This window comes from Xenopus tropicalis, chromosome 8 (assembly GCF_000004195.4).
Source record: "Xenopus tropicalis strain Nigerian chromosome 8, UCB_Xtro_10.0, whole genome shotgun sequence".
Lineage (NCBI taxonomy): Eukaryota > Metazoa > Chordata > Amphibia > Anura > Pipidae > Xenopus > Xenopus tropicalis.
This window is the reverse complement of record NC_030684.2, coordinates 17,051,439-17,064,055: the sequence shown is the minus strand read 5'-3', so window position 1 is coordinate 17,064,055 and position 12,617 is coordinate 17,051,439. Positions and strand designations below refer to the sequence as shown.

The 12,617-nt window shown below is 44.0% G+C and overlaps 1 long non-coding RNA gene across 2 annotated transcripts in view; it reads left to right on the top strand.

Moving 5' to 3' along the window:
- The first annotated feature begins 386 nt into the window (after nt 1-386).
- Nucleotides 387-12,617, top strand: part of LOC108648827 — a 72,687-nt gene continuing 60,456 nt past the window's right edge. The window contains exons 1-3 of one of the 2 annotated variants that reach the window (XR_004219685.1): nt 387-427; nt 1,995-2,085; nt 5,122-5,210. This is a non-coding gene — a long non-coding RNA (uncharacterized LOC108648827). Of the gene's footprint in view, nt 428-1,994; nt 2,086-5,121; nt 5,211-12,617 lie in introns of those variants that run through there. The other variant, XR_004219686.1, reaches the window with a different exon arrangement.

The following is a 12,617-nucleotide window of genomic DNA, read 5'->3' as shown; positions in this document are numbered from 1 at the left end:
AGTTAATGAAATGCTTATTGCCCATTTTCTACGGATCGTACCGCCATGTGTGGAGTTAATGGTCGTCTTTTGCCCCATTTTTTACCAATATTTTGGCATGTGTGGAGTTAATGGAATGCTTATTGCCTTTTTTCCAAGGATCGTACCAGCATGTGTGGAGTTAATGGAATGCTTATTGCCCTTTTTCCAACGATCGTACCGGCATGTGTGGAGTTAATGGAATGCTTGTTGCCCTTTTTCCAACAATCGTACCGGCATGTGTGGAGTTAATGGAATGCTTATTGCCCATTTTCCTAGGATCTTTTCAGCATGTGTGGAGTTAATGGAGCGGTACATCAGGGTAGGGGCCCATTTCTGGCCAGACTATACAGGTGGGGGCACATACCATGAGCAGGAGAGAAGGAGGATCAGAGAGGAGCTGCAGGGGGTGAGTATGGAGAGAAATCCCTCTATATTAACCCTTAGCAGTGTGTTTGCTCCCTGCTGTCTCTCTTCAGCCCCCTCTGCCTCTGCCCCCTACCAACTCCCTGGTAAGGATGATGGCACACTAGGAGATTAGTCGCCCGCAGTAAATCTGCGCTACCGCCGGCGACTGCTCTCCTGAAAATGCTTTCCCATTGGCAATAATGTAAATCACTGGGGGGAAACGTACGCGCTGCTTCCGGTTTCTCAAGTCGCCCAAAGATTCCCCGCGAGGCAACTTAGGAAAGCGGAAGCGCATTGTAGGTTTCCCCACCGGCGATTTCCATTATTGCATGTGAGAAGGGAACTAGGGACGTTTCTTCGCCCGCGGTATCTCAGTTTATCGTGGGTAAGAAAACGCCCTGTGTGCCGGTGCCCTAACCCATTAATAGTTTATCATTTCCTGCTACACATTTACAAAGCCTCTTTTGCCTCTGCCCCCAGACATGGCACTATTAACCCCTTGATGCCACCTTCTCTCTAAATCCCCAGTGCCCTCCCTATAAACTCCCTGTTTCCCTGACCGCTATTCTGATAACTCCCTTCCACCTCTCCCACCAAACGTAACCTTCTTTCTCTGTCACGCTTCTTTCCCAGCCCCAAACTGCCACTGTGCCACCAACTTGCTCTTCTTTTCCCTTCACTATATATTCAAGGGCATCAGCCATGAAATGTACATGTGTTTTTACTTTGCTTTCTGTTGGCATAATATATTATTTGGGCATTATACATGATGTTGGCACTGCATATATACTGGCTATGTGCCCTGTGGGCATTATACATGATGTTGGCACTGCATATATACTGGCTGTGTGCCCTGTGGGCATTATACATGATGTTGGCGCTGCATATACAGTGGCTTGCAAAAGTATTCGGCCCCCTTGAACTTTTCCACATTTTGTCACATTACCGCCACAAACATGCGATTGACTTGGAGTTACATTGTGTTGGTTAAGCATTGCCTTTATTTTTTGAGAAATGTATTTAAACACAAGCATGTAAATAAGCAACATTTAGCCAAGCAATGTTTGCTTATGGGGTTGTTTGGTTGGGGGGGGGGGGCTGTGAGTGGTGAATGCCAGAAGTAGCATTTGGGGACTTTGCCATACTGAAAATGACTAAATATTTCTTTTTAAGGGTGAGTTACAGCCGTATTTCCTTTTCACTCCTGAGGCCTTATTTTTAATGCACAGCCCATTTTACAGCCCTACGCTTTGGTTATTTGAGATGCTGAATAGCCAGCCGAGAAAGTAGAAAGATATATCTACCCATTTTAACCTTTGGAAAATGTGTCCTTTGTGAATATATATCATACTTTTGTAGGCTCTTATGACACAATGCGTTGAAGGTGCTTATTTGTACATAAGTTTCTTTTCATTGTGGGGCCTTTATATGCTATTGATCCATGTATATTGGGCATTAAACAGCTCAGTAAACCCTGGAATTCATTTTTGGTTGTTTGATCTTGTACAGGAGGGTGTGTGGGAGATATGATGTTGTAACATGGAGCTTTCATCTGATTTTATCTCCAGTCTGCTGCCCTGATGGAGGGGAGAGTGGAGCTGAAGGAGTGAGTAGAAGAGCTTGAGCACAAGTGCATCCAAGGAGAGACAGGCCGTGCTGGTAAGTAGTTATCCCCGGCTGGTATTTGTATAGTTCTACACATGTATCCCTACTCTCTGCAATAGGCAGCTCACTTATAGGGCACCTATCATTGAAATATATATTACGGTAATCCGCCCAACGTGTGGGCTAATCACATTCATTCTGGTTTGGGGACAATACTATTTTGGGCAGATATTGCCCCTAGGAAGCGTCCTGCCGCCATGTTGAGAATTACTCATGTGCAAAATGGGGAGAGTCCCAGTCAGCACATTATGCACTTGTACATGTGACACAGGATCAGCCAATTACTTGCCTGTTCTTAAGTCAAAAGAGTTTTCTGGCTAAAATATTATTTGCCTCCGACCGTTGTGTGGGCTCTTATAACCCACTCCTCCGGTAAGGGATCGATGTTGCTATGATAGGTGGCCTTTAAGCTAAAACATTAGAGGTTCTGAGAAATGACAGTCTCATCCAATAAAGAGCCACACACACATCTGTATTTTGAGTGGTTTCATGAGAGTGGGTGCATGTGTATTCATTGCGCCCCTGCTTTCCCCGCTGCTTGCTCCCTGTGAGCCCAGACTGCAGGTTTGTAGATGGGTTCTTTAGGTGCCAATAAGAGGCTGGGAGACTTTATTTCATGTTACTGGGAACTTGTCAGGGATTCTATGTCCGACCTATGGTGCACTCTGTACCTGCCTCCTGTCTGCTGCTACAAAATTTCAAAAACTTCCTGGTTGCTAAGGTAATTTGGATCCTAGCAACCAGATAGCTGTTGTAACTGCAAACTGCAGAGTTGTTGAACACAAATTGAAATAATTTAAAAAGTACAAATAATAAAAATAAAGACCAATTGCAAATTATTTGAGAATATTTCTCTCTACATTATAATAGATATTTACTCAAAGATGAGCAACCCCTTTAATATTATACAGCAGAAGATAAACATGATTGGATGCTGAATGTCCCTACAGTGCAGCAATGTATCAGATTATTGTGTGGGTGCTACTAGGAGACTAGGCTGGGCACCCAGATTTTGCAGACGCTCAGGGGCAAGTTCTATATGTAACTTCCCTGAGGCCCCAGAACCGTTGTAATGTCTCCCCATGCTGGTGTTTGTATCCAGCAAAGCTTGGAAGCTCTTTATTCTGCTCTTGTATAAGGCACGGTGCCACAGGGGTTCTGCCCGCTGCTGCTTCCTGGTACCTTTATCCTCATTCACAAGCACCTGGTTCAGATGGCACCGGCAGGACTAGGGATCCATATATTATGAAATGCGAATGGATTTGACACATATAAAAGAGTTACCTGTGTGTCAGAAATCAGAAGGATTTCCCTTCCCCTCAGTATGGGGGTTCCATAATGTCATTATTGCTCACCTGCTAATATTCTGTGTACCCAGGAGAAATGGTGCCATAGTAACCCTACAGGGACTGGTTTAGGCTTTGTACCCACAGGCACCTTCTCATCTGCCCAATGAATATTGTATAATGCATTTTACCCTTCAGTGATTGGGGCTCAGGGCTGGAGAGTGAGGGAAGGGCAGAGCCAGTTTGCTCATGTGCATTACATTCCCTATGGGGGGGCACTGGATGAGCCAGACTGTGGGTGAATGGGATCCATTCCTCATACTAAGTATATTACAATATGGGCAATATCTCTATGCAGTGAGAAACAGTCACAGACGTCTGTTTTTATTTCCCTTTTATAAGGATTTGCTCTGTGATACATTCACATGTCAGTATCACATTCAATTCTGGTTTCTTTTATAAATGATCTTATCTATACCCTCAGCTTTTCCATGCCTGTATGTGCCAGTGGGGGGCACTGAGCATACAGCCTTCATGCCATGATGGGGAATGGTGGGAGGATCCCAAGAATGCCCATTAGAACCTCAGTCTGTGAGCCCAGTATGAGAATGCTCTGGGGAGCAGCCATACCCGCACGAGGACTTCTCCCACTCCCTCCTCTTCAATGTGTTACCCCTGTAAAATGAGCCCAGTTACCAAAATAAAACACACAGAGCCGCTTGGTGGTAAATCTGTGTAAGTCACAGCTTTATTGTTGATAAAGATAATACATTGCGCTTTTTTATTGGTCCTGAGGAAGGCAAAAAAAACCTCTGAGAAGCTTTGGCCAATCTGCTTCATTAGAGGGAAAAATTCCTTCCTGACTCCTCAACGGCAATCGGATTTGCTCCCAGGATCAATGCGCCATACTTAAAGGAAATGGGAGTGATGGAAACAACAGGGAATAAGCAGAATACACATGGCCACCATTAAGCTGCTAGATGAATAGTGCATTCCTTTCCATTCCATTGGACCCCAGGCAGCCTGCAGACCCCGGCTTCTGCAGTCTGAGGGATGGAGTGAAAAGGAATAAAGGGGGAGGCACTGCTGTTGGAACTGCAGTGTAAGCAGGGGGCCACCGCTGGTGGAAGAAAGAGGGGAAGACAGCAATATGGCAGTATACACAGAGAACCTATAAGCCACAAGGTGAATACAGCATTCCATTGGACCCCAGGCAGCCTGCAGACCCCGGCTTCTGCAGCCTGAGAGGTGGAGTGAAAAGGAATGCAAATGACTTTGTGGCTTAAGGGTGCTGTTATGTATAAAACCATATAATGGATTGAGTAGGGGGCACCGCAGGTGGAATAGTGGCGGCTGGAAGGGGTAGCACCACTGGTGGAATGTGTTGGGCAGTAGTGGAGGCACAGCTGGTAGAATTCGGTTGTTCTTACCTACTGCTAATGAGGGTACCTAGACAGAGGTGCAACTGTACTTGGTACCCAGGAAATTGGTAGTGGTGCTGTCAGTAGGTGCCTTTTCCAATATGTTTGAAGGGCCATAGAAAGATGAGAGAAAAGCATAGATTTTATACGGCACCTTAATATCTCTCGTTGTCCCGCATCAGGATGGCCTTGTTGACAGCCTCTAGTTCTTTATAGAGGCCTTTTAGGTGGGCTTTAATATATTTATAGTCCCCTCGGAACTCGGCCTTGAGAAGGAATCGCCACCATTTTGTTATTTTAATGCAATCCCTTGCCATCCACAGATCGTACAGGGCCATCTTGATGTCACCCGTTATCTGGCCCCTAATGCCCTCCAAATAGGGGCCTGCGCGTGGATCCTCAAAATCCCTGATCTCGAAGACATCCAGATGAGGGGGGATCCACCATGAGATCTAGAGAAATGCAGGAAACAAGAAGACATTAAGTTTAATCCCAGTGATAATAATGAGAGTGACAATTAGCCCAAATAGCACAGCAATGTGTATTTATTACCACTAGGGGCGCTTACCTTTCCATAGCGGTACTCATAGTACTGCCTGCTACTGGCACTCATGCCCATCTCTGCTGCCCCTGTAATATAAAATAGAGATTTGGGAAGGTTAGAGTTAATGTAAAGATGTAATATTAAAATACAGACCCCAAATAAACACAATAAAGAACAGATATAGGGGTACTGTAATAACAGCAGCACATTTACTCCTTTTTTAATAATAAGCCTTTTCAACCAGAAACTGGGGTTCCAATTAAAAACAAAGGCTTATGTATATAGTTTGCTTGTACCCCCGCCCTACCCAGGCCTGTTCCATTACACTAACACAAGCCCTTGCCCCCCCCCCAGATCCTGCCCATTTCCAAGCAATCTCTTCCCATTTGATTTGATGCAGAAATCAGACCATTATTCCTGTCAGGGCCCCCACCCTCCTCTGGATCAGCCAGCAGTTATACAGGTTTTATTTAGGCAAAAAGGTTAAACTTCATGAATGTGTATCTTTTTTTAACCTCATCTACTATATAATACATATTACAGAGGGGAAAATACAGGTTCCTTACCAGATGACCCACAAGGGGCCGGCAGGTTCTTCTTCTTCCTCTTCTTCTTCTTCTTGTTCTTCTGCTCTTGATGGAAGTTTTAGTCTTTAAAAAGACTTTTCTGCGTCGTCTTCTTTATCTTTTTCTTTGTCGCTGGGAGTCACTGAAAATCGCTCGAGTCGCTCAAATTGCTCAAATCGCTCGGATATTTCACTTTATGGGGAGAGAGATAGAGAGAAGAGACTGTAAGCTCTTGTGAGTCGGGCCCTCTCTGCCATTCATAGCAATACATACTGGGGTTCCCTTTCTGTATTAATTCCAGTGGTACTGCGCTACTGAATATGTTTCCTGCTCAATAACCAGTAATATCAATCAGCAACAGCTTTAATAATAATACAAAAGGTTTTCATGAGCGGGGGTCATTTTGTTGGTTACATGCTGAGTTTTAAATCACTTGGGGGGCAAACCATCCTGAATCACCCGCTTTGCTATTACCCTAACGATGTATGTTACTGCCGGGGGGGGGGGGGGGTGTAATAGGGGCAGATGACGCTGTTACCTCAAAAGACCCAGGAGTGTAGTGGGCCCGTGGGGGCTTCTCATAACCCGCCCTGCTCTTATAAGTTCCCCTTCACCCATAACACAAGGGATCCTTATTTTAGGCATTTATTCTGATTTGTACCATTGTCTTTCTTCTCATGGCTTCCCTTACCCACCATCCACTCTAGTGCTGAGACCAATAACTGTTGCTAGGATGATTGGGACTCTAGTAACCAAATGACATTTGGTATTAAGTGCTAAAGAGAGGCAGAGTAAATGGCTTAACAGTTCAAAAGCAGCAACAAGTAAACAAGAAACACCAAACACACATTGCCCTAGAACTATAACCACAGAGGATGCTGGGAATCGTAGTCCAGGTTTTAGACCCCATCATTGGTTTGTCCCCCCTGAAGTTGTACCCCCTGTACCCCCATGGATGCTTTTTGGGGGAAATGCAAAGTTGCCTAAAATGAATCCCCTTTTCCTGCTTATCAAGCAAATGTAATTTGGAAAGACAAACTGACATTTCCAATGGACAGCTTCATGACAAGCATCTGCCTAGGCAAAAGGAGGCAACGGGGGCCAATTTGTGGATTTTTGGAGCCAAAGGGGTTATTTTGGGAGCTTTGGCCCTACTCCCCAAGCTACTATAAATCATTGGTGCCAAACCACCCCAAATTGCCCCTTGTATTGTTGTTTTTAATATGCCCCCCTGCCCCAGTGTTGGTATCTGCTGCACTTACCTCTGAAACCAGAAATGAAATAACTGTCACTGTCACGAGACATGAAGTCACCTTCCCTAACAGCTTTCAGCCAATCAGAGCTGCACACAGTCATAATGCATGGTATGCCAGTAACTGGCAGCCAATCACATAATCAGGTACATATGTGATAGTGTTTGCATGGTGAGACTTGTGACCAATCAAGCTCGCCCTTACTGATTCACATAAAAACAAACAAAAGCATCCTTAGAACCAGGGCCCCCATCAGAACTCACAGGGCCCTGAATGGACTCTACCTGTCAGGGGAGGGCCAAGCCGACTGGGCACCCTAGGCAACCCAGTCAGCCACCTTGCCCCAGCAACCTCACCGCCGTGTGTGTGCCATGGGGGGTCATTACCCTGCAATGACAAGTGGGGAAGCCATTACAAGGAAGCACGGACTAGGGGTAGGCAGGAGAGGTACATGCCTGGCGTCCCCCATTGTTGCACCCTAGGCAGCTGCCTCTTCTGCCTCCCCCTAGTTCTGGCCCTGAAAACAAATAAGCAGTCCCTTACAAGCCCCCCAACATGGGACACCACCAAAAAGGCCCATCCATAAGGTACATTAGTTCCAATGAAAAAGTTAAAGAAATCAGAATGTTATCAAGCTCTTGACAGCTCCAGGCCTGATGGCAGACCATGTTTCCTATAATATTTAGTGGAAGATTCTTCCCAGACTTTTTTCTCAGTAAAAAATGACCTGCAAAATACATGTATATTACTTTCCAAAAACATAACAGAAATATCAAATTGTATTAAGAGGGGAATTTATTAGCTTTCATATTTTTTTCCTTGATTTATTGGTTTTTTTTTAGCTAAAACTCTAATACAGGTATCGGACCCCTTATCCGGAAACCCATTATCCAGAAAGTTCCAAATTACAGAAAGGCCATCTCCTGTAGACTCCATTTTAATCAAAATTCAGTTTTAAAAATGATTTCCTTTTTCTCTGTAATAATAAAAGTAAGATATAATTACCCCTTATTGGTTAAATGATTCCCTTTTCTCTGTTATAATAAAACAGTACCTGTACTTGATCCCAACTAAGATATAATTACCCCTTATTGGGGGCAGAACAGCCCTATTGGGTTTATTTAATGGTTAAATGATTCCCTTTTCTCTGTAATAATAAAACAGTACCTGTACTTGATCCCAACTAAGATATAATTAACCTTATTGGAGCCAAAACAATCCTATTGGGTTTAATTACTGTTTAAATATTTTTTTAGCACACTAAAGGTAGGAGATCTGAAATACGGAAAGATCCCTTATCTTATGTCAAACGGGTCCCATACCTGTACATCTAAGAGTTGTGGATTTTCTGTAGAAGTTAATGAGGAGTTTCCCTAGACAAATTGCAACATTTTTTAATTTCATTAAAATGGGAAATGTGTGGTCTTTCCGTTTGTTCTTTTTAAATTTGGATTTTCTAATAAATGACTGACATTTATGGGAATGAGTTTCATTGTGGTTTCAAAAAACTCTAAAACAAAAAAATCCGAATGCGGATAAATGAAATAAAGGAAAATATCCTGGGCAGCTGGTTACATTCGAAACCCTAGGGCATTTCTTTGGCTACATGTTTTGTAACTCTGGGGGGGTTTATATAGCATATAGCATTTGTTTGCTTTTTTTCTATCTTGTAAAAATTCTACTGTGTAAGGCCTGAGTGAGGCTACCAAAAGGGAGGGGACTGGAGGTGCTACAACTGTATGGACGTTTGGCCATACTTCCAACAGAATAACTCAAAATAATTCACAAAAAGGGGGGTTGTGGGAGCACTCCAAGGCTTAGTATAATGTACCAGTGCAATGGAGGTGCAAGTGATCTGGTCAAATTAGCTACAAGCATAGAAAAGGCAGAGGATTGATCCATGTACATTGCCCAGTCCCCTGTTTCACAAGTAATTTAGTATCTATGCCAGGGCATGTATTCCAAGCACCAGGGAGTTTTTTTACAAAGTCAGTAATATAAATTTGGTAAGTGTCATGATCGGTAACCCAAAACCCAGAACATTTGCCAAGGTTCTGAGCGATCAATAGGTTGTAGTATATAAAGCCAGGAAAAAAGAAAAAAATCTAAATATGGTGCAGTATTCTTTGTAGGGCTATTCCACCTTTCTGTGTTACTATAGATACAGGAAAGAATGTGTTCCTACACCCTTTTCATGCAGATAGAAAGTGGTGTAATTGATCTTTAACTTTGGGGCACTCTGTATGGTCGAAGTGGGTACTCACAGACTTCAAGAACTTTCTTGCCTTAAATAAATTCCATTTTTATTCAAACAGCAGACTTAAAATTCTATAAAACAGGAGTGCTATATAGCATAAAACCTTTTTATTAATATATAGATTTAAAAATTGCCACACTCACAATTTAAAAGCCATCATAATGCTTTAAACCAGTCCCTCCAAAGGTGTCCGCATCTGTTCCGCTCAGGTTCTGAGCGAGCAAGGGAACCAGATTGTAGGAGGAGGACTCCTACTCCCTATTGTCTGTGTAGGTCCCTACCCTTAGGCCTACAGCACATGGGGCAAATACAGACATTATGTCTCCTTGCTAAAAACTGATAATGCCCTGCCTTGTTAGTAATGGGGATCCCGGGAAAGTAGCAGCACCAGCGATTTCCTCTTCTGTGGGAAAATAACCAACATTGGGGTTTTATATTATTTCCATTGCTGCTAATATCATAGAAACTACCAGACTGGAATAAACACTCACATATACACACATACACTCACATATACACTCACACATACAGACATATACACTCACATACACAAATACACTCACACTATACTATAGCACTGGAGTCATTTGTTGCTTGTACATAACATTCTGATTGTGTATCATATGTAAAGTGTCACGAAATACCTTAGCGGGAGCCAGAAGTTGTGGAAGTTAGCCTCACCTGCACCTCCCACAGGTAGCAGCACCCAGGGATGGTAATGGGGCTGTAGCAGTGGAGGAGTGGCAAGAGTGCCGCGGTAGATCTGTGCCGAGGTCTTGAAAACGGTCACAGATAATAGACGTGGTACCAATAGACGTTAAGCGGAGACGAAGTCAGACAGGCGAAGGTCAGGGCTGGTGGAGGAGTAGCGGAGTCCAGAATTCAGGCCGAGGTCAACAGGAGTCAGGTGCAGAAAATCCAGGAACAAGCAGGGTCAAAGAATCAGGAAGGCAATCAGGAAAAAGGGCTCAGTAATACACTTGCAGGAAACAGTAGCGATTACTTCGCAATGCAACAATGTACCCGGCGTCTAATTATGTGCACTGCGCATGCGCAAACGCGCACGGTCGTCTGTGGGCGCGCATGCTGACTGTCTGTGCGCGCGCTGGCTGACGTCATTACGCCGCCGAGACCCGGAAGCGCCGGATGCCTGATACCACGCTTGTGCAGTAGGCGCCCTACAGGTAGGCACCTTGCATTGCCCCCCCCCCCCCCGAGGTGCGACCTCTGGGTGCGCACTGAACCAGGCTTTTCCGGATGTGTCTTATGGAAACGGGACAATAATCGGGGAGAATGAATATTGGACACTGGTTCCCAGGAATCTTCTTCTGAAGAAAACCCCTTCCAACTGACAAGATACTGGAGTTCCTGTGAATTCTGGAATCTAAAATATCTTGTACCTCAAATTCCTCTGATCCAGCCACAGACACAGACAGTTTAGGAAGTGGAGAACAACAACCAGGAAAAGTGTTAGGAACAACTGGCTTTAACAAGGAGGCGTGAAAAACCGGATGTATCTTAAAACTTGGAGGAAGTTTAAGCTTGAAAGCCACTGGATTAATCCTCCTTGAAATGGGAAATGGACCCAGAAATCTTTGCCCAAGCTTCTTGGAAGGAACCGTCAACTTGATATGCCAAGCAGAAAGCCAAACAGAATCTCCCACCCTAAAATTTGGATCAGGACTACGTCTCTTATCTGCAGATTCTTTATATCTGCTCTGAGCCACATGAATAGACTGCTGAAGCAGCTTGAAATTATTATTTAGAAAAGAAAGCTTATCAGCAGTTGCAGGAACTTGAATCTCCCTAGGTAAATCTGGAAGAATGGTTGGATTGAACCCAAAATTAGAGAAAAAGGGAGTCATCTTGGTGGAAGAATGGATAGCATTGTTGTAGCAGAACTCCGCTAGAGGAAGAATAGAGTACCAATTATCCTGCAAATGCGTAGAAAAACAACGTAAATACTGTTCTAAAGTCTGATTGGTCCTTTCCGTCTGTCCATTGGTTTGTGGATGAAAGACCGTAGAAAAGGAGAGACCAATCTTTAACCCACTACATAGGGCCTTCCAAAATCATGAAGTGAACTGGGTTCCACGGTCAGATACAATATTTTTGGGTAGGCCGTGTAGACAAAAAATTTCCCTTATAAAAACGTCAGCTGTAGCAGAAGCAGATGGTAATCTGGCTAACGGAATGAAGTGTGCTATCTTGGTCAATCAATCAACGACTACAAATATAGTATTATTCCTGGACGAAAAAGGCAAGTCTACAACAAAATCCAAGGAAATAGACTCCCAGGGCTGGTCAGGAATTGGAAGAGGTCTTAATAGGCCAATTGGCCGAGAGTGAATATCCTTGTATCTAGCACAAGTCTCATATGACCTGACATAAGAAGCACAGTAATTAACCATACCGTTCCAAACAAAGAAACATCAAGCAAGGTCAATGGTCTTGTGAATACCAGAATGTCCAGCCAAAGGATGATCATGCACAAACTTCAGTACCTCTGTGCGAACTGATAAGGGAACCACAATCTTGTCCTGCTGAAGAAAAAGACCCTCATGGCGAGACATAAGTCAGTGGATTGTCCGCCTTGATTTGGGTAAGAAGTCTGGAATGCAATAGCAAAAAATTTGAAGGTTTCAGTATTGTCCCATCCTGATTTGCAGATTCCTCAAGCTCATCATACATACGGGAGAGAGCATCGGCCTTCCCATTCTTAGTACCAGGTCTATAGGTCACATGAAAATTAAAACTGGAGAAGAATAACGCCCATCTGGCTTGCCGAGGATGAAGACGCTTGGCAGATCGAAGATATTCCAGGTTTCTGTGATCGGAAAAAATGATAATAGGATGAAGTGCCCCTTCTAGGAAATGACGCCACTCTTCAAAGGCAGCCTTGATGGCTAGGGGCTCACGATCCACGACATCATAATTTCTTTCTGAAGAAGACAGTCTCCTGGAAAAGAAAGCTACAGGATGTAGATGACCAAGGGACTTCATTCTTTGAGACAAAATAGCCCCTAAAGCAACCTCGGACGCATCCACCTCCACCACAAAGGGAAGGATCAGGGTGGATCAAAATTGGTGCTGAAGTGAATCTTCCCTTGAGGTCCCCAAAAGCGCCTTGCGCATCGCGAGAAAATTTCTTGAAGTACTGGTAAGAGCAGTAATAGGTGCAATCACTCTAGAGAAGTTC